Source organism: Hyla sarda, chromosome 3, assembly GCF_029499605.1.
Source record: "Hyla sarda isolate aHylSar1 chromosome 3, aHylSar1.hap1, whole genome shotgun sequence".
Taxonomy (NCBI): domain Eukaryota; kingdom Metazoa; phylum Chordata; class Amphibia; order Anura; family Hylidae; genus Hyla; species Hyla sarda.
This window is the reverse complement of record NC_079191.1, coordinates 226,589,112-226,613,282: the sequence shown is the minus strand read 5'-3', so window position 1 is coordinate 226,613,282 and position 24,171 is coordinate 226,589,112. Positions and strand designations below refer to the sequence as shown.

General features: G+C 44.3%; 1 protein-coding gene across 3 annotated transcripts in view; it reads right to left on the bottom strand.

Moving 5' to 3' along the window:
- The window catches only part of LOC130360711 (desmin-like), a 62,008-nt gene that overhangs the window by 36,283 nt on the left and 1,554 nt on the right, over positions 1 to 24,171 (bottom strand). For 2 of the 3 annotated variants that reach the window (XM_056563265.1, XM_056563268.1), the window contains exon 2: positions 529 to 665. The exons of the other annotated variant lie outside the window; for it this stretch is intronic. The gene's annotated coding sequence lies outside the window, so the exon portion shown is untranslated. The remainder of the gene's footprint in view (positions 1 to 528; positions 666 to 24,171) is intronic. 3 annotated transcript variants of the gene reach the window in all.

The window sequence follows — 24,171 nt, the reverse complement described above, 5'->3', positions numbered from 1 at the left end:
CGCTGCTGGGGACCCCGGGGATCCCCGCTGCGGCACCGCGCTATCATTACAGTACAGAGGGAGTTCGTTCTGCACGTAATGACGGGCAGTACAGGGGCCGGAGAATCGTTACATCACAGCTCCGCCCCTTGTGACATCACAGCCCGCCCCTTTCAATACAAGTCTATGGGAGGGGGCGTGGTAGTCATCACGCCCCCTCCCATAGACTTGCATTAAGGGGACGGGCCGTGATGTCACCAGGGGCGGAGCCATGACGTCACGCTGCTCCGTCCCCCATATCGCGAACTCGCTCTATGCTGTAATGAGATCCCAGGGCTCCCCAGCAGCGGGACCGCGGCGATCTGATATCTTATCCCCTATCCTTTGGATAGGGGATAAGATGTCTAGGGGCGGAGTACCCCTTTAAGAGTCCACATAATATTCACAGACTATGTGTATTTTCATACAAAGACATACATTAGTTTTGTTCTTTATTTAGCCAATCATATGCAGATGATAATTACAAAACTTCATATAATATCCACATACTGATGTGCTGCAGCATCACATCTCCCTCTTCTAATTCATGCACTCCATCATGTTGACGAGGTAATAGGATCGGGTCTGTTAGTCATTTGATGAATAGATTTAACAGGCTGGTGATTCTGCATTCACCGAATGTTTCACTAGGCATAGAAATACAATAAGAGAATATAGCGAAACATGCCACTGCTTCCCTGCATGGGGAATTTTGCAGGTATTTCTTGTTGTTGTCATGTTTATGTTTAATCAATACATGAAAGAGATACAATAAAAGACACAAATGCAAAGAGGTAGGAAATAGTGTCAGGAGACTTACACTGCCGTTGCGCCCCGTTAAGAACGGCCATTAAAGTATTATTTTTTTATTTATTTTTTGCCTTTAGCGGCTGTTCTCGTGACGGGGCACAACGGGTCCCGATGGCACCCATTTACTATTATGGGGTCCGTCAGGCACCGCTGTTTTTTTACAGGAATAGCGGAAGAAAAAAATGGCGCAAGCAGTATTTTTTCTCCCGCTATTCTCCCCGGTTCCCTCGATGGATGTCACACTGCTGTGACCTAAAGGCAATGTGAAAGAAGCCTTAGAGTCTATTCACATGGCAGAATTTCTGCTTGCCGAATTCCGCCTCAAATTAAAGCCCATAGATTTCTATGGGATTCCGCACTCCCATTCACACTTGTGAATTTCTGCGTGCGCAATTCCACTTGCGGAATTGCGCAAGTGGAAATTCAGAAGTGTGAATGGGAGTACAGAATACAATAGAAGTCTATGGGCTTTAATTTGAGGTGGAATTCCACAAGCAGAAATTCAGAAGAGTGAATAGACCCTAACTGGGTCGGATTGGTAGGTTGAGAGTCATTAATATCTTTTCATTATTCTCAAAACTTTAAGTAGCCTTTCCAGCAGCTTTGCATTATTTCCATTATAAGGGACTATTCACAGGTATATATTTGATGCTGCAGATTTGAAGCTGTGTTTATTAATTTATATTACATTAAAATATGTGCAACAGTTTATATGGCCCTGTATCAACAGTATCCACACTAGTAAAAGCAATGTTAGTTTTCTTAAAATGCTATTACAGTGACATATTTCAGTAATAACATGTTTACAACACAAGGAGGGGAATCTACTAAGTAACTCCATAGTTTGTAGCAAATTTATTAGGGCAGATTTGTTATTTGCACTTAGATACCTTTGTGTCTTTCCCAACAAGCGGTGTGGCTTAAATGCAATAGGCCCAGAATTATCAATCCACCTGAAATCAACATTGTCTGGTTTTGCCCAACCAATCACAGCTTACTTTACTAAAGCTCCTTATGATATGAACCCTGACTATAAATGTTTTTTTTTTTTTTTTTTTTTTAATAGGCAAAACCAGACAATGTTTTGGTTTCAGCCAGATTGGTAAATCTGGGCCACTGTGAGTAAAATGTGCACCAACATTTTGTCACACAATTTTGGCGTACAGTAGGCTAACTAATAGATTACCTAAATTTAAACTAGATGGTCTAAAATTGCTCCAGATTTTTGAAACAGCATGGACTACTTTGATAAATTTGGTGTATCTTAAGACTGTCTAGTCTAAGACTGGGTGCACATATATGATCAGCTCAGTGAACTCAGCCTAATACACTATAGGATCCGGCATCCATTCTTTCTGCAGGCCGGATGGGTACTGCAACACACGTTTCCCTGTCTGGCACCATGCCATGTGCTAGAGGATTTGGCATTCAAATTGAGCTACTGGATAAATGTGAACTGTCCCATTCAAATGAATGGGATGAGTTCTATCACCAGTTTCCCTCTGGAGCCTTTCTACAATGCCGAATCGCCAATATGTGAAGGAGACCATATTTACACTGTCAAAGACTTAAATAGGCTTTCCACAATATTTTGTAGTTTGTCTAACATACTTTGTGCCCAGTCAGCCAAAAGAATATTTGTGAGGTCAGACACTGATGTTGGCTGAGAAGGTCTGGCTCACAAAAGTCATTTCAAATCATTCAAAAGGTGTTTCATAGGGTTAGGAACAGCACTCTGTGCTAGCCACTGAAATCATTCCACATCAGACTCATCATATCATGTCTTTATGAGCCTTGCTTTGTGCACAGAAGGGGCACAGTCATGCTACTACAGAAAACGGTCTTTCTTGAAGCATATGATTGTCTACAATGCCCTTGTATGCTGTGACTATAAAACCTTTATTCTGGGCAAAACACAGGAAAATCTGAATGGGATGCACTGAGCAGGGGATAAACAGTGCCTGGTTCCTTCAGACATGACACTTAGAATTGAGGCCAAAAAGTTCAATCTTAGTTTCATCAGATCAGAGGGTACTTTAGTGGCTTTTTTTTTTTTTTTAATACAAATTCCAGTTAAACTTTCATGTGTCTTTTACTGAGGAGCAGCTTCTTTCAGGACACTCTGCTATAACCCCCAGATTGGTGTTGGAGTACTGCAGTGATGTTAGGATATTTGAAGCTTAGCAAGTCCAGCCATTGGGTTTATGGTCACTTCTCTTACCAAGGCCCTTCTCACAGAATTAGGCTTTGGTGAGCGCCCGCTCTAGGAAGAGTCCTGGTTGTTCCAAACCTCCTACATTTAAGAAGAGGCCACTGTGCCCTTGGGAATTTTCATTGTATGATAATTTTTTTTGTATCCTTCTTTAGATCTGTGCCTCCACATAATCCTGTCCCTGATCTCTACAGGCAGTTCTTTCCCCCTCGTGGCTTGGTTTGTTAGCTGTGAGACCTTTTGTAGACAGGGTGTATCCTTCCAAATCATGTCCAACTGAATTTACCATAAGTGGCTCCAATCAGTGTGTAAAAAGATGTTGAAGAGAAATAGGTGGCCCGCAGAGCTAAATTTCAAGTGTCATAGCAAAGGGTTTGATACTTATGTCCATGCAAAATGTCAGTTTTCTTTTTCTTTTTTATAAATTTGCAAAAAAAACTTTCAAATGAGCTCACCACACCCTCTATACAGGTAGTGTGTCCTGCAACCAGCTCCGACTCCAGTTAAGAAGTCTCAGAACTGATTGGGATTTTATGCCAAGCCAGAACTCTCTCCAGAAGGAAAGAGACCCCATCCGCAGACAGTTGTTTCGGGGTACTTGCCCCTCGTCAGTACAGAGCAGGGTTATCTGGCTTGGCTGGGTGAGAGGCCTCTGACTAGCTAAACGGGATCAGTATTTTCCTCGGGGAGAGGACACCACTCCTGACGTGAGACGGAGATTTAAGTAGGCCATTTTCACTCCGCGGGCACCTGGGTAAAAATATTCAAATGAGCTCACCACACCCCCTATACAGGTAGTGTGTCAAAAAAAAACTTGAAAATTCTGTTTCCGCATCCTCTTTATTTGGTATTGAGTGCAGAATGATGGGGACATTTTATTTTTAATTTTTTTAAGCACAAGGCTACAATATAACAAATTGTGAAAAAAAAAAGTTAAAGAGTGTCAATATTTTCCACATGCACTGTATATATATGCTTTGCAGTACTATCAGGAATACAACAGAGGCATTCCTGTGCCAGTGCAGCCATGTGGAACATACAGGGCTGTCAATGCTCTGTGCCAATGCAATCCAACAGGCTGTAACAGATGCTTCATAGGTGGATGCATTTTGTCAACTAACCAAGTACTCTACAAACTCCTGGGACTGGGTTGATTGACAAGTCTGTTTCATAAGTGACATTTTCCCAATAATACCTTCTTGGTATTAAAATGCATACATGATGCTTGAAAGTCTTTTTTGGGGCTTATGCACATGGCAGTCTGTGTGCCCCGGCTATGTATGGTGGCTAACAGAGCATATGTGGGTTCAGATTATATCAATATCAATGTGTCATTATATTATTTCCAAGCAGTAATACATCTACGTGGAATTCTCTTGGTAAGTAAGGATTACCAATTGTAAGAATTCTGCTTGTTAACAATTCTTGTTATGTCTACAGAAAACTCTATAGATATTAGCAGTAATATGAAGATGTATAGTGAGCCATATTATAAAGGGGTACTCCACCCCTAGACATCGTATCCTCTATTCAAAGGATAGGGGGTAAGATGTCTGATCGCAAGGGTCCCGTGCTGGATGACTGGTGATGCGGGGCAGAGGCTTGTGATGTCACATTCATGCCCCGCTCATGACATCACGGCCATGCCCTCTCAATGCTAGTCTATGGGAGGGGGCGTGACGGCCGTCATGCCCCCTCCCATAGACTTGAATTGAGGGGGCGTGGCTGCGATGTAAAGAGCGGGGCGCAGCCGTGACGTCACAAGCCTCCGGCGCTCCACCCAACACTCTAAACGAAAGCCAGGTGCAGCAGGGAGATTGCGGGGGTCCCCAGTGATCAGACATCTTATCCCCTATCCTTTGACATGTCAGTTATTTCAGCAGTACCAGAATTTTCATGGCAGACGTTTCCTCCATGTGCAAAGAGCAGTAGAATCCCATTGAAAACAATGGGAGTCTGCTGCAACAGAATTTCAACGCTAACTTTTTCTACCAGATTTTGCTCAGAAATTCCATTGTGTGAACATGGCCTTATCCTAACAAGTCATGTGATTAACACTTCAAGGGTCGGATGGTATGTCATAATTACTGGTTCCAAATGCGCTTTTAACTTTGCTTAGAGTAATGACTCTAAGCACAACTTGGCATAACTGGATACTGCAAACTTAGACTGGATAATCTAAGAATGCTCTAGATTTTTAACAGTGACTTATACTATTTCAAAATATGTTTAGTGTAAGTCTGTCTAGTGTAAGTTTGAAACATTTATTAGTTGACTTAGTTATACACCAAAATAATTTTACAATTGAGCTACTCCCATTTTCTGGTAAACCACACCCCTGTTGAGGGTGATGTAAAGGGGCTATTTTGAGCCACAAGGCACAGCCAGTATTGCATACATGGCATTCAAATGAATGGCTGCCAATATGTTATACATGGATGGGCTCATTTTGCTGTAGCTGCTCTATGTTAGTGACTCTCCACAAGGTAGTACATGGAAAGGCATTGTCTTCATGTGGAAAACTTCTTAGGCAGCATATGGAACAGAACATCATGCCCTTATTAAAGAAGCTCTCCTGGATTTTTGTATGCCCATACAATGCATACTCACCACCACTATTCTTGCAGGGTCATCTGCTTCATCCCAGCTCTGCTGCATCAATACAATTCATTACTGTAGCTGGGTTTTCCTGATCAGCCACCATCTTGACTTTCAGGTTTTAAACTGTATTCTCTCCCTTTCAAATCTGCTATTAATCCCATGATTCATCAGCATAGCATCACATGGATAGCTAGTGCCTGCCTGTATATAGAGTCATGGAGACTGACTGCATTGTCCATTATATATCAGTAAGGTAGGAGCTATATAGTCATCATCAATAATTGTGATACAAGTGTGGAGAGCTTGTGTGGAACAGTCCATACGGTTTTATCATACAGGAGTTTCTATTAGGAGGAAATGGTGACCCCTTTTAAGAGCACAGAAGAAAATGTAATTTTCAGGGGGTCACTATGAGATCACATGACCTAACTGAAGGAAAGGATTCCAGGATTTTTTTTTATATATAGAAGGGAACAACATAATAAAGTAATACTAGCTGTAGTGTATATAGTGGCTGACTATCTGCATAAGGAAAATGTGAAAAAAATGTGGGAGTGCTTCCTTAAATAAACAGAAGAAAAGTGCCTAATACAATACATACACGTATAAGGGTCAGCAATAGGGAGAAGTAACCCTTAACCCATCAAGTCTTTATTTAATGGACAAGGAGGACAGTAACGTTTAAGTGCTTTATTTTACTCGATTGGGATTTCTGGCTAAACAGGGCAAAAATTAAAATGACATATTTAGTTATGGTTAAATTTACAGAAAAGTCACAAAAATCATGATGAATTTAGAAATACTTAAGGGATGGCTGATATTCCTTGGAGTATAAAAATTATGGGTCTTGAGGCTTCACTCAGTGTTTTCGGTCCCTGCAGGATTGCAAATGTGCCATAGGTATGTTCAGTAGTATGCTGCAGCTGATGTCAGGAGCCAGAGGGAAAACACACACAGGCAGATGGAGAGGAGGTCCCTGTGATATGCTGGTCCCAGTCCCTGACTGTCCATGGTTTCCAGTCTAGTACTGCAATGCTCACTTGTTGTTTAACCCATTCACAGTGAAGAAAAGGCTGCCTTGAAGAAAATGCTCACAAAATCAATAAATCCGTATATATCTGCTGAATATAACTGCATGACTGTAGTGTCACTGGTTGGGCTCTGTTCACAACTAATCTGTCATCTGTTCTACTGTTTTTTTAATTTATTTTGCAACAGTTACGAAATTTCTTAAAAGTAAAAAGATTCATCTCATGTCTTAAGCTGTCATGTCATCACTTTCACTGTAAAATAAACCATGTTTTTTCTAAATAGAACAATCAATTAATTACAAACTTTAAAATATAAAAACAAATGCGAATGATGGGTTTTGTAGTGGCCTATTGACAGAACACCCTGCTCTATGGAATTTTCTTTTAGTGTCTTCCCTAATATAGTATCATGGGGTGCAGGTGAGCAGATATAAGAAGTTCTCTTCCTCTGATACCTTAGATACCTCTGTCCTTAGATACCGCTATTGACTGTTGCAATAAGTTAAAGGACATCTGTAGCGCAATATAACTTATCACCTATCCGATGGATAGGAGATAAGTTATAGATTGCGGTGGGTCTGAACGCTGGGACCCCTCGTGGTCTCCTGGACGGGGCCACAGCAGTCTGCCAGAAGTGCAGTGTCGTCCTCAAAAGAAAGCCGCGGCAGACACGCCCCCTCCATGTATCTCTATGGGAAACATGGGGGGGGGGGGGGGGGGTCAGAATGCCCACTTTTCGGCATACGGCCCTGTACAGGAGATCGCGGGGTGCCCCAGCGCTTCGACCCCCCACGATCTATAACTTATCCACTATCCTTTGGATAGGGGATAAGTTATTTTGCTCTACAGATGTCCTTTAAATTAATACATTTTGCCAATTTTTTACATAAGAAAAACAAATGTCACATGGGCATAGGTATTCCGACAACCAAGACTTTTTCTAGGGCTGTACGCCCCACCAAACTAAGCAATTCTTAGACAAGAGCCTTGGTAAGAAAGGTAACCAAGAACACAATGGTCAATCTGGCTGAGCTCCAAAAGATCTTGTCTGCAGATAGGAAAAACTTCCAGAGGGTCAGCCACCACTTCAGCATGTCACCAACCTGGCATGGCAGAGTGGCCAGAAATAAGTCTCTCCTCAGTAAAAAAAAAAAAAAAAAAAAAAAAAAAACATGAAAGACAACCTTTGCAAAAAAAAAAAAGCACTTAAATGACTCTGAGACTGTGAGAAACAAGATTCTCTGGTCTGATGGAACCAAGATTGAACTTTTTGGCCTCAATTCTAAGAATCATGTCTAAAAGAAACCAGACTTATGCCCAGCCCAGTAGATCCCTATAATAAAGCATGGTGGTGGCAGCATCATGCTGTGTGGTTGTTTTTCAGCATCAGTGACAGAAAGACTAGTCAGAGTTGAGGGAAAGCTGAATAAAGCACAGATGCAGCGGATGAAATAAGTAAGGAACATGTCATCATTTTTCTCACTAAATATTTTTCAAAAGGCGCTATTGACAACAAATAAGCTCAGTAATTGAGTTATGTGTAATAATGTGAAATGACACAGGGAAAAGTATTGAAAACGCTTTGTACAAAAGCTTCAAGACGCCTTCTGTATGGAGAAACTTTTTACACCTCCCTTTTTTGTGTATCCAATATTTTTTCCTGCGTCATTTCACATTATTACACTTAAATTAGTTTCTGAGCTTATTTGTTTTATTTTCTTTGTCTGGATTACTTGGACTGTTACCTACATCTGGTGAAAATGTCATGTCCTTAGGACCTCCGGAAATATATTTAGTAAGAAATATAATGACATGTCCAATATTTATTTAACCCACTGTATATTTATAGAGTACCTTTCATGAGCTTGATAAATGTTTAAGTTCACTCATCCCCATCATGATAAACCACCCCCTGCCTTTATTATATTTTGGATTTCTACCCTGATATTGTATCTTATGCTTACTCTCACTGAGCTCCACACACTAGGAAGGGGCATTCATCAGCAGATGCGACATCATCTAAAGCCCTGCTGGGGAGAACTTCCTTCCTCATCTGCTACACACAACAAAGAGCAGTGTAAGATGGGCTGTGATTGGCTAACACTGCACATACACTCCTCCGCTCTATGGACTGAACTCTACAGTGTGTCAGCTCTGCCCAAAGTGAATGGAAGCTGAAATATTCTGTCATGACAGTCCCCATCCAACCTGACATAGACTGAGAGCACCTGCAGAGAAAAATGGCAAAAAATCCCCAAAGCCAGCTGTGCAAACTGTGAAATCATACCCAAGAAGACTGGAGGCACCAAAGGTGCTTCAACTAAGTACAGTGGTCCCTCAACATACAATGGTAATCCGTTCCAAATGGACCATCGTTTGTTGAAACCATCGTATGTTGAGCGATCCATGCAATGTAAAGTACAGGACAGTGGTCTACAACCTGCGGACCTCCAGATGTTGCAAAACTACAACACCCAGCATGCCCGGACAGCTGTCCGGGCATGCTGGGAGTTATAGTTTTGCAACATCTGGAGGTCCACAGGTTGAAGACCACTGGTATAGGAAGTTGTACTCACCTGTCCCCGCCGCTACTGACCATTACCGCTCATCACCGCTGCCCTGGATGTTGCAGTCCATCGCTGTTGCCGCGTCCCCGGGGTGTCCCCGACTCTCCGCCAAGGCCTCTGCTTCTCCGGCATCTTCTCTCTCCGTCACCGCCATCACGTTGTTACGCATGCCGCTCCTATTGGATGACGGGACGGCGTACGCAGCGACGTGATGACAACGATGGAGAGCGCCGACGGCCGACGATGCAGAGGATCCCAAAGAGGACGTGCTGGAGCCCTGAGGACAGGTAGGAGACCACGGAGCACACGGGGCACCGTAAACGGCTATCCGGTGGCAGCTGAAGCAGTCAGCGCTACCGGATAGCGGATAGCCGTTTATGCGATGGCCCCAACATACAAAAGCATCGTATGTTGATGCTGCCTTCAACGCGCGATGGCCTCTGAGAGGCCATCGTATGTTGAAATGATTGTATGTCGGGGCCATCGTAGGTCGGGGGGTCACTGTACTGAGTAAAAGGTCTGCATACTTATGCCAATGAGTGCACTGGACTTCAGATTGGGCTGAAGATTCCCCTTCCAACAAGACAATAATGACCCTATGCACAAAGCCAATACAACACATGAGTGGCTTAGGAAAAATGATGTGAATGTCTGTACGGGATCCAGCCAGACCCCTGACCTAAACTCAATAGAACATTTTTGAGGAACCCTGAAAATGACTGTCCACTGATGGTCTCCATTCAGAAGACTGGAGGCTGTAATTGCTGCCAAATGTATTTCAACTAAGTACTGAGGAAAGCATCTGCATATTTATGTCAATGCAATATTTTAGTTTTTTCTTTCCTATACATTAGAATTGAATGATTTCTAGCAGAATGATGTGAAAACTTTTAGGAGAATTGATTGTTTAAGCACAAGGCCGCCAACATAACAGAATAATGTATAATAAAAGAGAAAGGGTCTGAAGAATTTCCATTGTATGTGATAACATCTGTATTCATGCATAGAAATTCCTATAGCAGAATTAATCTTTAAATCGTTTTTGAAGCATAAATTCTAGTGCGAATGGTAGAATGTGTTTTTTCTGTTAGGAGGGCTTACAATATACCTGACACAGTGCAATGCAATGTGCTATGTGAGAAGGCATTGTACTAGAAAATAGCTGAACAGCATCAGGTAAGAAAAAACATATTCAAAGGCAAAACAAGTGAATGTGTCAAATGAGATCTGATAAAACCAGAAGTTCTGGTTTGTATTTGAAGGACCATTAACCTATCCTGTTAGAAGAGATAACACGGAATCACTTATACATACATTAATAAAGTCACCTTATTGAGATTTTCTGCACTTCAAGCTTGGTCTAGTAGGTGAGAAATATAATGACAGTTCATGTTGACTTAAAACCCTTTTAAAAGCTCAGTTTTGGTACAACATGCCTCTCCAGACCTTAGGTCATCCTACGTTGCATCACATCAGCTGCTTAGATTTGCAGAACAGCTACCCCTGAGTTTGCAGTGCACATAATTTGAATATTTAGGTTGATTAAACATTATGTTCTCTTATAGTTGACTTGATCTGTCCATATGTGTTTGTCACGATGCCGGCTGGCAGGTAGTGGATCCTCTGTGCCAGAGAGGGATTGGCGTGGACCGTGCTAGTGGATCGGTTCTAAGTCACTACTGGTTTTCACCAGAGCCCGCCGCAAAGCGGGATGGTCTTGCTGCGGCGGTAGTGACCAGGTCGTATCCACTAGCAACGGCTCAACCTCTCTGGCTGCTGAAGATAGGCGCGGTACAAGGGAGTAGACAGAAGCAAGGTCGGACGTAGCAGAAGGTCGGGGCAGGCAGCAAGGATCGTAGTCAGGGGCAACAGCAGGAGGTCTGGAACACAGGCTAGGAACACACAAGGAACGCTTTCACTGGCACAATGGCAACAAGATCCGGCAGGGAAGTGCAGGGGAAGTGAGGTGATATAGGGAAGTGCACAGGTGAAGACACTAATTGGAATCACTGCGCCAATCAGCGGCGCAGTGGCCCTTTAAATCGCAAAGACCCGGCGCGCGCGCGCCCTAGGGAGCGGGGCTGCGCGCGCCGGGACAGGACCGAGGGAGAGCGAGTCAGGTACGGGAGCCGGGGTGCGCATCGCGAGCGGGCGCTAGCCGCATCGCGAATCGCATCCCGGCTGGAAGCAGAATCGCAGCGCCCCGGGTCAGTGGATCTGACCGGAGCGCTGCAGCGGAGAGAGTGTAGCGAGCGCTCCGGGGAGGAGCGGGGACCCGGAGCGCTCGGCGTAACAGTACCCCCCCCCTTGGGTCTCCCCCTCTTCTTAGGGCCTGAGAACCTGAGGAGCAGACTTTTATCCAGGATGTTGTCCTCAGGTTCCCAGGATCTCTCTTCAGGACCACAACCCTCCCAGTCCACTAAAAAAAAAGTTTTCCCTCTGACCTTTTTAGAGGCTAAGATCTCTTTGACAGAGAAGATGTCCGAGGAGCCGGAAACGGGAGTGGGAGGAACAGATTTGGGGGAAAAACGGTTGAGGATGAGTGGTTTAAGAAGAGAGACGTGAAAGGCATTAGGGATACGAAGAGAAGGAGGAAGAAGAAGTTTGTAAGAGACAGGATTAATTTGACACAAAATTTTGAAAGGACCAAGATAGCGTGGTCCCAACTTGTAGCTAGGGACACGGAAGCGGACATATTTAGCGGAGAGCCATACCTTGTCTCCAGGGGAAAAAACGGGAGGAGCTCTTCTTTTCTTATCCGCGAACTTCTTCATGCGTGATGAAGCCTGTAAGAGAGAATTTTGGGTCTCTCTCCATATAATGGAAAGGTCACGAGAAATTTCATCCACAGCGGGCAGACCAGAGGGCAAGGGGGTAGGGAGGGGGGGAAGAGGGTGACGGCCGTACACCACGAAAAATGGGGATTTGGAGGAAGATTCAGAGACTCTGAAGTTATACGAGAATTCGGCCCATGGAAGGAGATCTGCCCAGTCATCCTGGCGGGAGGAAACAAAATGTCGCAAATAATCACCCAAGACTTGGTTAATTCTTTCTACTTGTCCATTGGACTGGGGATGATATGCAGAAGAAAAATTTAATTTAATCTTGAGTTGTTTACAGAGAGCCCTCCAGAATTTAGACACGAATTGGACGCCTCTATCCGAGACGATCTGCGTAGGCAACCCGTGAAGACGAAAAATGTGTACAAAAAATTGTTTAGCCAACTGAGGCGCTGAAGGAAGACCAGGAAGAGGGATGAAATGTGCCATTTTGGAGAATCGATCAACGACCACCCAAATAACAGTGTTGCCACGGGAAGGGGGTAAATCAGTAATAAAATCCATACCAATCAGAGACCAAGGCTGTTCGGGGACAGGCAGGGGATGAAGAAAACCAGCGGGCTTCTGGCGAGGAGTCTTATCCCGGGCACAGATAGTGCAGGCTCGCACAAAGTCCACAACATCCGTCTCCAGAGTCGGCCACCAATAGAAGCGGGAGATGAGTTGCACAGATTTCTTGATGCCCACATGACCAGCGAGATGGGAGGAGTGACCCCATTTGAGGATTCCGAGGCGTTGGCGTGGAGAAACAAAGGTCTTTCCTGGAGGAGTTTGCCTGATGGAGGCTGGAGAAGTGGAGATCAGGCAGTCAGGTGGAATGATGTGTTGCGGAGAGAGTTCAACTTCTGAGGCATCCGAGGAACGAGAGAGAGCATCGGCCCTAATGTTCTTATCGGCAGGACGAAAGTGAATCTCAAAATTAAATCGGGCAAAGAACAGAGACCACCGGGCCTGGCGAGGATTCAGCCGTTGGGCAGACTGGAGGTAGGAGAGGTTCTTGTGGTCGGTGTAAATAATAACTGGAAATCTTGATCCCTCCAGCAGATGCCTCCATTCCTCAAGTGCTAATTTAATGGCTAGAAGCTCTCGATCCCCGATGGAGTAGTTCCTCTCCGCCGGAGAGAAGGTCCTAGAAAAAAACCCACAAGTGACAGCATGCCCGGAAGAATTTTTTTGTAAAAGAACAGCTCCAGCTCCCACTGAGGAGGCATCAACCTCCAATAGGAAGGGTTTGGAAGGGTCAGGTCTGGAGAGCACGGGAGCCGAAGAAAAGGCAGACTTGAGTCGTTTAAAGGCGTCGTCCGCTTGAGGAGGCCAAGACTTGGGATCGGCATTTTTTTTGGTTAAAGCCACGATAGGAGCCACAACGGTAGAAAAATGTGGAATAAATTGCCTGTAATAATTGGCGAACCCCAAAAAGCGTTGGATAGCACGGAGTCCGGAGGGGCGTGGCCAATCTAAGACGGCAGAGAGTTTGTCTGGATCCATTTGTAGTCCCTGGCCAGAGACCAAATATCCTAGAAAAGGAAGAGATTGGCATTCAAACAGACATTTCTCAATTTTGGCATAGAGTTGATTGTCACGAAGTCTCTGAAGAACCATACGGACATGCTGGCGGTGTTCTTCTAGATTGGCAGAAAAAATTAGGATATCGTCCAGATATACAACAACACAGGAGTATAACAGATCACGAAAAATTTCATTGACAAAGTCTTGGAAGACAGCAGGGGCGTTGCACAGGCCAAAGGGCATGACCAGATACTCAAAGTGTCCATCTCTGGTGTTAAACGCCGTTTTCCACTCATCCCCCTCTCTGATGCGGATGAGGTTATAGGCGCCTCTTAAGTCCAATTTAGTAAAGATGTGGGCACCTTGGAGGCGATCAAAGAGTTCAGAGATGAGGGGTAGGGGGTAGCGGTTCTTAACCGTGATTTTATTAAGACCGCGGTAGTCAATGCAAGGACGTAGGGAGCCATCCTTTTTGGACACAAAGAAAAATCCGGCTCCGGCAGGAGAGGAGGATTTACGGATAAAGCCCTTTTTTAAATTTTCCTGGACATACTCAGACATGGCAAGAGTCTCTGGGGCAGAGAGAGGATAAATTCTGCCCCGGGGTGGAGTAGTACCCGGGAGGAGGTCGATAGGGCAATCATAAGGCCTGTGAGGAGGTAGAGTCTCAGCTTGTTTTTTGCAGAAAACATCCGCGAAGTCCATATAGGCCTTAGGGAGACCGGTTACTGAGGGAACCACAGAGTCACGGCAAGGGTTACTGGGAACCGGTCTTAGACAGTCCTTGGAACAAGAGGGCCCCCAACTCTTGATCTCCCCAGTGGACCAATCCAGGGTTGGGGAATGAAGTTGAAGCCAGGGAAGTCCAAGGAGAATTTCCGAGGTGCAATTGGGGAGGACCAAAAGTTCAATCCTCTCGTGATGAGATCCGATGCTCATTAGAAGGGGCTCCGTGCGGAAGCGTATGGTACAGTCCAATCTTTCATTGTTTACACAATTGATGTAAAGGGGTCTGGCGAGACTGGTCACTGGGATGTTGAACCTGTTGACGAGAGAGGCCAAAATAAAATTTCCTGCAGATCCAGAGTCCAAGAAGGCCACGGTAGAGAAGGAGAAGGCAGAGGCATACATCCGCACAGGCACAGTAAGACGTGGAGAAGCAGAGTAGACATCAAGGACTGTCTCACCTTTGTGCGGAGTCAGCGGACGTCTTTCCAGGCGGGGAGGACGGATAGGACAATCCCTCAGGAAGTGTTCGGTACTAGCACAGTACAGGCAGAGGTTCTCCATGCGGCGTCGTGTCCTCTCTTGAGGTGTCAGGCGAGACCGGTCGACCTGCATAGCCTCCACGGCGGGAGGCACAGGAACAGATTGCAGGGGACCAGAGGAGAGAGGAGCCGAGGAGAAGAAACGCCTCGTGCGAACAGAGTCCATATCTTGGCGGAGCTCCTGACGCCTTTCGGAAAAACGCATGTCAATGCGAGTGGCTAGGTGAATAAGTTCATGTAGATTAGCAGGAATTTCTCGTGCGGCCAGAACATCTTTAATGTTGCTGGATAGGCCTTTTTTAAAGGTCGCGCAGAGGGCCTCATTATTCCAGGATAATTCTGAAGCAAGAGTACGGAATTGTACGGCATACTCGCCAACGGAAGAATTACCCTGGACCAGGTTCAACAGGGCAGTCTCAGCAGAAGAGGCTCGGGCAGGTTCCTCAAAGACACTTCGGATTTCCGAGAAGAAGGAGTGTACAGAGGCAGTGACGGGGTCATTGCGGTCCCAGAGCGGTGTGGCCCATGACAGGGCTTTTCCGGACAGAAGGCTGACTACGAAAGCCACCTTAGACCTTTCAGTGGGAAACAGGTCCGACATCATCTCCAGATGCAGGGAACATTGGGAAAGAAAGCCACGGCAAAACTTAGAGTCCCCATCAAATTTATCCGGCAAGGATAGGCGTAGCCCAGGAGCGGCCACTCGCTGCGGAGGAGGTGCAGGAGCTGGCGGAGGAGATGACTGCTGAAGCTGTGGTAGTAACTGTTGTAGCATAACGGTCAGTTGAGACAGCTGTTGGCCTTGTTGCGCTATCTGTTGTGACTGCTGGGCGACCACCGTGGTGAGGTCAGCGACAACTGGCAGAGGAACTTCAGCGGGATCCATGGCCGGATCTACTGTCACGATGCCGGCTGGCAGGTAGTGGATCCTCTGTGCCAGAGAGGGATTGGCGTGGACCGTGCTAGTGGATCGGTTCTAAGTCACTACTGGTTTTCACCAGAGCCCGCCGCAAAGCGGGATGGTCTTGCTGCGGCGGTAGTGACCAGGTCGTATCCACTAGCAACGGCTCAACCTCTCTGGCTGCTGAAGATAGGCGCGGTACAAGGGAGTAGACAGAAGCAAGGTCGGACGTAGCAGAAGGTCGGGGCAGGCAGCAAGGATCGTAGTCAGGGGCAACAGCAGGAGGTCTGGAACACAGGCTAGGAACACACAAGGAACGCTTTCACTGGCACAATGGCAACAAGATCCGGCAGGGAAGTGCAGGGGAAGTGAGGTGATATAGGGAAGTGCACAGGTGAAGACACTAATTGGAATCACTGCGCCAATCAGCGGCGCAGTGGCCCTTTAAATCGCAAAGACCCGGCGCGCGCGCGCCCTAGGGAGCGGGGCCGCGCGCGCCGGGACAGGACCGAGGGAGAGCGAGTCAGGTACGGGAGCCGGGGTGCGCATCGCGAGCGGGAGCTAGCCGCATCGCGAATCGCATCCCGGCTGGAAGCAGAATCGCAGCGCCCCGGGTCAGTGGATCTGACCGGAGCGCTGCAGCGGAGAGAGTGTAGCGAGCGCTCCGGGGAGGAGCGGGGACCCGGAGCGCTCGGCGTAACAGTGTTAAGAAGGTCAGATGGGTCTGCTGGAGCATCCTCAGCCTCGTCCTTATTCCAAGCTTTCAAAAACCAAAAGGTGTCCATAAGGGCAGATTCAGAAACTTAGTTAGGGTGCATTCATTTTTGCAATCCGGCAGGGGAATTTAAAAACCGGCTTAGCAGAAGACAACTCTATGTGAAGTTGCCTTTGAATCCAATAGATCCTGACTTCTTTTGGATCTATTATTGAATGGTTGATTTGTAGTTTAGCTTTACTGATGATACAGTGGGGATCAAAAGTTTGGGCACCCCAGGTAAAAAATTGTATTAATGTGCATAAAGAAGCCAAGGAAAGATGGAAAAATCTCCAAAAGGCATCAAATTACAGATTAGACATTCTTATAATATGTCAACAAAAGTTAGATTTTATTTCCATCATTTGCACTTTCAAAATAACAGAAAACAAAAAAATGGCATCTGCAAAAGTTTGGGCACCCTGCAGAGTTAATATCTTGTACTGCCCCCTTTGGCAAGTATCACAGCTTGTAAACACTTTTTGTAGCCAGCCAAGAGTCTTTCAATTATTGTTTGAGGTATATTTGCCCATTCTTCCTTACAAAAGTCTTCCAGTTCTTTGAGATTTCTGGGTTGTCTGTCACGCACTGCTCTTTTAAGGTCTATCCATAGATTTTCAATTATGTTGAGGTCAGGAGATTGTGAAGGCCATGGCAAAACCTTCAGTTTATGCCTCTTGATGTAATCCCCTGTGGATTTCGAGGTGTGTTTAGGATCATTATCCATTTGTAGAAGGCATCCTCTCTTTAACTTCAGCTTTTTCACAGATGGCATCAAGTTAGCATCCATAATTTGCTGAAATTTTATTGAATCCATTTTTCCTTCTACTCGTGAGATGTTCCCTGGGCCACTGGCTGCAATACAACCCCAAAGCATGATTGATCCACCCCCATGCTTAACAGTTGGACAGAGGTTCTTTTCATTAAATTCTGTTCCCCTTCTTCTCCAAACATATCTTTGCTCATTCCGGCCAAAAAGTTCAATTTTAACCTCATCGGTCCACAGAACTTGTTTCCAAGATGCATCAGGCTTGTCTCTACGTTCATTTGCAAAGTTCAAACGCTGATTTTCGTGGTGAGGACATAGGAGACGTTTTCTTCTAATGACTCTTCCATGAAGACCATATTTGTACAAGTATCTCTTTATAGTGGAATAGTGTACCACAACTCCAGTGTCTGCCAGATCTTTCTGGAGGGATTGTGCAGTCAAACATGGGTTTTGAATTGTTTTTCTCACAATCCTGCGAGCTGTTCTGTCTGATATTTTCTTGGTCTTCCAGATCTTGCTTTAACTTCCACTGTTCCTGATGACTGCCATTTCTTAAATACATTCCGAACAGAGGATATTGACATCTGACAATGTTTTGCTATCTTCTTATAGCCTCCTCCAGCTTTTTGAGCATCAACTATTTTCCTTTTCAGATTTCTAGACAACTGCTTAGAAAAACCCATGGTGCTGATTGTTGGGGCAAGGTCAGATGAGTCTGGGCATTTAAAACCTTTGAGATTGACATCACCTGGTCTTCCCAGATGATGATTGAGAACAATCCATGACACTGGCAGGTCTCAGTTTTGCAAAGGGGGCAGTGCATGCTATAAATTCTGCAGGGTGCCCAAACTTTTGCAGACGCCATTTTTTCGTTTTCTGTTATTTGGAAAGTGTAAATGATGGAAATAAAATCTTACTTTTGTTGACATATTATAAGAATGTCTAACCTGTAATTTGATGCTTTTATGAGATTTTTCCATGTTTCCTTGACTTCTTTATGCACATTAATGCAAATTTTTACCTGGGGTGCCCAAACTTTTGACCCCCACTGTACTTGTGCAACAATAGACACGATCTGTACAGATGAAAAGCAGCCATGTTCGGGTTGGAAATAAAAAGCAGACTAGGCACAGAAACCCCACCAGCTCAAATACATTATTGCCCTCTCCATAGCATAGAAAAATGGCAGCATGCATTATGTGGTGCAGCAAATTTTTCTTTGCTTGGTCTTGACCCTTACCACTTACTTAAAGAGGTATTCCCATGCCTGTTTGTGGCTTCTGAAGTTGGTTGGCAAGCTGAGAGCAGCTGAAGCAGGGAAATTACATAACTTTTGTAACTCCTATTGACTTTAATAGGAGTTGCACATAGGACATAACCCTGCAACCTACATTGTTTACATAACTCCAATAGTTACATAAAAAGCGTAATTTGCGGGCTATAACATTTGTGCAACTTCCATCATAGTTAAGAAAATAAAAGTAGAACACAGAAACACAGACTTAAGCTCAGTGTGTGCCATCAACTTGGTAGTTGTGCTGGCTGTCTCTTTGTTTTTGCGACAGTGTGTGTTAGTGGGAATGGCATCCCTCCATAGCCTTACCAGAGGAGGATTGATAGTGGATCCTCCATATAACCCAGTTAGGGGCTACAGGCCCAGCAGAGATTAGTAGAGTGAGCGTGTTTGGGTCCCATCCAAAGTGCAGTCACCTCTGTGTGGTGAATCGGGGACATGTTTTAATCAAAAAGTGCCCTAAGAGCCTTCATTTTTTTTGACCAAGAGTGCTGCTGCAACCTTCTATTTGTATACTATACCAACATCAATATGACTAATAATATCAACATGCAGTGCCTATAGAAAGGTCAGATACCACACAGGCACTCTGCAGAGTGTTAGGCTACATTCACGCAGCAGAATTTCCGAGCGAAATTCCACAGGAAAATTTGGCTGCAGCCGAGTCCTATTGTTTTTATTAGGATCCTGCTACACTGTGCATACAGCATTTCTGCTGCAGAAATCCTTATTCCAGTGTCCGCAGGAACATTGAACCAGGAACCATTGAGCTGTGTAAACATTGTTTTAAAGGGGTACTCCGCCCCTAGACATCTTATCCCCTATCCAAAGAATAGGGGGATAAGATGTCTGATCGCTGGGGACCCCCGCTATCTCCCTGCTGCACCCGACGTTCGTTTAGAGCGTTGGGTGCAGCACCAGAGGGTCCTGAAATCACGGCCGCACCCTGCTCGTGACATCACGGCCACAACCCCTCAATGCAAGTCTATGGGTGGGGGCGTGATGGTAGTCACGCCCCTTCCCATAGACTTGCATTGAGGGGGCGTGGCCGGGTCATCACGAGTTGGGGGGGGGTGACGTCACGAGCCTCCGCATCGCCAGTCATCAATCTTGGGCAAAAAGTAAAACAGGAGCACTATACAGAGAACTATGGACAAAGGCACTAAATGATACCTGTGGCAAATATTATAAGGTATATTGCACACATCCTCAAAGGGGGACTGAACAGCCTATCCAACTGGGAATAAGCAGAATTATGCCATTCTATATGCCATTATTTCTGATAGGGTACTGCTGAATGAATATGGTGTCACGATGAGAGAGTGGGCACTATTACTAATTCTTGTCTTAAAGGATGATGATGATGATTTATGTTATTCAGTCAGTAAGTAACATGAAGATTTATTACCTCTTCGCATCAAGTTTTTATATTTGTTTTTTTTTATAGTTGTTCGCCACTGTCTGATGTCTATACAGTCGCATACATGTGTTGAATAAACTGGAGGGATATATTGGGCAACACTCCATATAGTAAAATGTAGTGTGTGCACAGTCTAATACAGACACATTGAGGGGTATTTCCGAAGACTGATGTTAGTTTTGAACGTGTATAGGGCACAAATGTAGTGGAGTAAGTGGTGGACATGTGCCAAATTTATCAAATGGCGCACTGACTTTGATGAATCCCCATAAAACTGTTCTACTTTATTCTGAAGCAGAGAAGTGGCGGCCGTGTGACAATTTTACAAATGTCGCAGTGACCTTAATACAATTGTTGCATAAAGCCATTTCAATAGCTGTATAGGGCAGGCTTAACCTGCCCTGTAATATCTTCATAATCTGTCCGGAGCGACATTTGTGCGACATTTAACAAAAAGTCGCACATAATAAATCAGTGACTACTGCACAAAGTGCTCTAAGTAAGACCACTTTATTGTAATGAAATGTAAACGCTCTAAATAAAATGTCGCAGAAAATGTCACACAGGGCCAGCCTGCAACTTTTCATCGGACGAATTTAAAGGGGTACTCCGGTGAAAACCTTTTTTCTTTTAAATCAACTGGTGCCAGAAAGTTTACTTCTATTAAAAAATCTTAATCCTTCCAGTACTTATTAGCTGCTGAATGCTACAGAGGAAATTCCTTTCTTTTTGGAACACTGATGGCATCACGAGCACAGTGCTCTCTGCTGACATCTCTGTCCATTTTAGCAACCATGCATGGCAGATGTATGCTAAGGGCAGCATGGTGGCTCAGTGGTTAGCACTGCTTCCTTGCAGTGCTGGAGCCTTGGGTTCAAATTCCACTAAGGACAACAATAAATAAAGAGTTATTATTATTATTATAATGACGTCAGCAAAGAGCACTGTGCTCGTGATGTCATCAGAGAGAATTCCAAAAAGAAACAAATTTCCTCTGTAGAGTACAGGAAGGATTAAGATTTTTTAATAGAAGTAATTTACAAATCTGTTTAACTTTCTGGCACCAGTTGATTTAAAAGAATAAAGGTTTTCACAGGAGTACCCCTTTAATGAAAAAAGTCCCATCCTGGCCTTAGGTGCAATGACCCAAACTGATAGCTGAGTGTCTGATTCCAGGGATCCAACCGCTGTGAATGGGACCCCTACTGATCAAGAGAACAAGGACTAATATGGTTCAATGGTCAGACATGCACCCATTCAATCCTACAGGCCTGACAATGGACAGCCAAGAACGGAACTTGCCTCACTTTGTCAAGTCTCTAGACTTGAAGAGAGCATCAGCACATATGTCCTATCGCTCCTTCATTCAGATGGAGGGCAGAAAATTTGTTCTTGTGGGCAGGAGTCATCCCTGTAGCGTCAGGCAGTACCATCAATGATCATATGCTGTGGTGGAGAGGATTTCTTTCTTTAGATTGTAAGCTCTTAGGAGCATTATGTCTGAACATTGCTGAGTGCTGGGCAATGTCTGGAAGCCCCACAGAGATTGCATGGAATTCTAGCTGTGCACACATGGTGATCGGTGGAGGGCTCAACTGTTCAATTCCCACCAATCATCTTGTTATTCCCTATTCTGTGGATAGGAAATCCCTTTGGAAGTTGGGAAAACTACTTTAAACTTCCTGTGAACTAACCAACATTTTTCAATTGAATGCAAAAGAAAAACAAATGGACATAAAAACAAATTGCATCTTACCTGACATATATAGCAATGGTATGATCTATAAGGGGATCTGTAAATTGCATCTTACCTGTCATATATGTAGCATTGGTATGATCTATAAGGGGATCTGTAAATTGCATCTTACCTGACATATATGTAGCAATGGTATGTAATGTGTGTTGCTGGCATGGTCTCTAATGGAGTTTACCTGATCTTACTTCATGTTTATTACTTCACATTCAGGATGATATTAATTGTTTGGGTAAGTATTATTCTCCTCATTAAGGGGAAATCCTAATTGTTTTTATATTATATTGTGGTTCAGGTAAACTTACCAAATTAAGTGATACTTACTTACCCTGCCCCTCACAGCCCCCCGTTCCATAAACTTCTGGTCCCCCGCTGGTCAATGATTGTTGCTATTTTCAAGATAAGCTGTCTGACCAGGACTTAGCCAATTACTGTCTTAGGGGGGACACTGCTGTGGCCAGTACCAAGAAGTGGTGAAAAACAGGGGACAGGAAGTTGCTTGGACAGGAGCTGAGGGGGATCAGGGTATGTAAGTATCAATTATTTTTTATTTTTACCACACCCCCACCATAACATAAAAAATGATGATACTAAAGTAGCCCTTATAGGTTACTTCTGCATTCTGTATGATGGACACTTGTTTGTTTATTATTATGCACACATTATTGTTATGACTCTTAAACATGATGTTTTAACCCCTTAAGGACTCAGGGTTTTTCAGTTTTTGCACTTTCGTTTTTTCCTCCTTACCTTTTAAAAATCATAACCCTTTCAATTTTCCACCTAAAAATCCATATTATGGCTTATTTTTGCGTCACCAATTCTACTTTGCAGTGTTATTAGTCATTTTACCCAAAAATTCACGGCGAAACGGAAAAAAAAATCATTGTGCGACAAAATCGAAGAAAAAACGCCATTTTGTAACTTTTGGGGGCTTCCGTTTCTACGCAGTGCAAATTTCGGTAAAAGTTACACCTTATCATTATTCTGTAGGTCCATACGGTTAAAATGATACCCTACTTATATAGGTTTGATTTTGTCGTACTTCTGGAAAAAATCATAACTACATGCAGGAAAATGTATACGTTTAAAAATGTCATCTTCTGACCCCTAGAACTTTTTTATTTTTCCACGTACAGGGCGGTATGAGGGCTCATTTTTTGCGCCATGATCTGAAGTTTTTATTGGTATGATTTTTTGTTTTATTTTTTTTATGGGAAAAGGGGGGTGATTCAAACTTTTATTAGGGAAGGGGTTAAATGACCTTTATTAACACTTTTTAAAACTTTTTTTTTGCAGTGTTATAGGTCCCATAGGGACCTATAACACTGCACACACTGATCTCTCATGCTGATCACTGGCGTGTATTACCACGCCTGTGATCACTGTTATCGGCGCTTGACTGCTCCTGCCTGGATCTCAGGTACGGAATAGTCATTCGTCGATCAGACACCGAGGAGGCAGGTAAGGGCCCTCCTGGTGTCCTGTAAGCTGTTCGGGACGCCGCGATTTCACCGCGGCGGTCCCGAACAGCCCGACTAAGCAGCCGGGTCACTTTCACTTTCACTTTAGATGCGGCGGTCAGCTTTGACCGCCGCTTCTAAAGGATTAATACCGCACATCGCCGCGATCGGTGATGTGTGGTATTAGCCGCGGGTCCCGGCCGTTGATGAGTGCTGGGACCGACGCGATATGATGCAGGATCGTGGCGCGATCCCGCTTCATATCGCGGGAGCCGGCGCAGGACGTAAATATACGTCCTTCGTCGTTAAGGGGTTAATAAACATCACTGTGTATATTATGATATTTTTATTCCGATTTTGATTATGAATATCATTATTTGGAGGTGGTATAAATATATGCACTAATATGAGGTATTATGTCACACTGGGAGAATATGGCATGTTACTATGACCTAGGAGAACAAGCTTGAGGCACCGCTCATATCGTGTTTTACACAAAGCTGGGACCGGGGGAGACGGCTGATCCAAAAAGGAATTTACTGTCTGAAATTTTAAAGCATGTCAATTCTGAAAAAGGAAAATGTTATAGTTATGAGGGAAACTAGCGCAGGGGCATCTTAAAGGGATACGCCGTTGGATTATTTTATTTTCCAATCAACTGGTGCCAGAAAGTGAATCACTGTGCTCGTGATGTCAGCAGAGAGCACTGTGTTCCAAAAAGAAAATAATTTCCTCTGTAGTATTCAGCAGCTAATAAGTACAGGAAGGATTAAGATTTTTTAATAGAAGTAATTTACAAATCTGATTAACTTTTTGACACCAGTTGATTTAAAAAAAAAAATAAAGGTTTTCCACCAGAGTACCCCTTTAAATAGGGCATTCAGGACAAACACAAAAACCTGGCATAAATGTATTACTAAATCTGCCCCAATGGTTCCCTATAACCTATAAGAAATGGCCT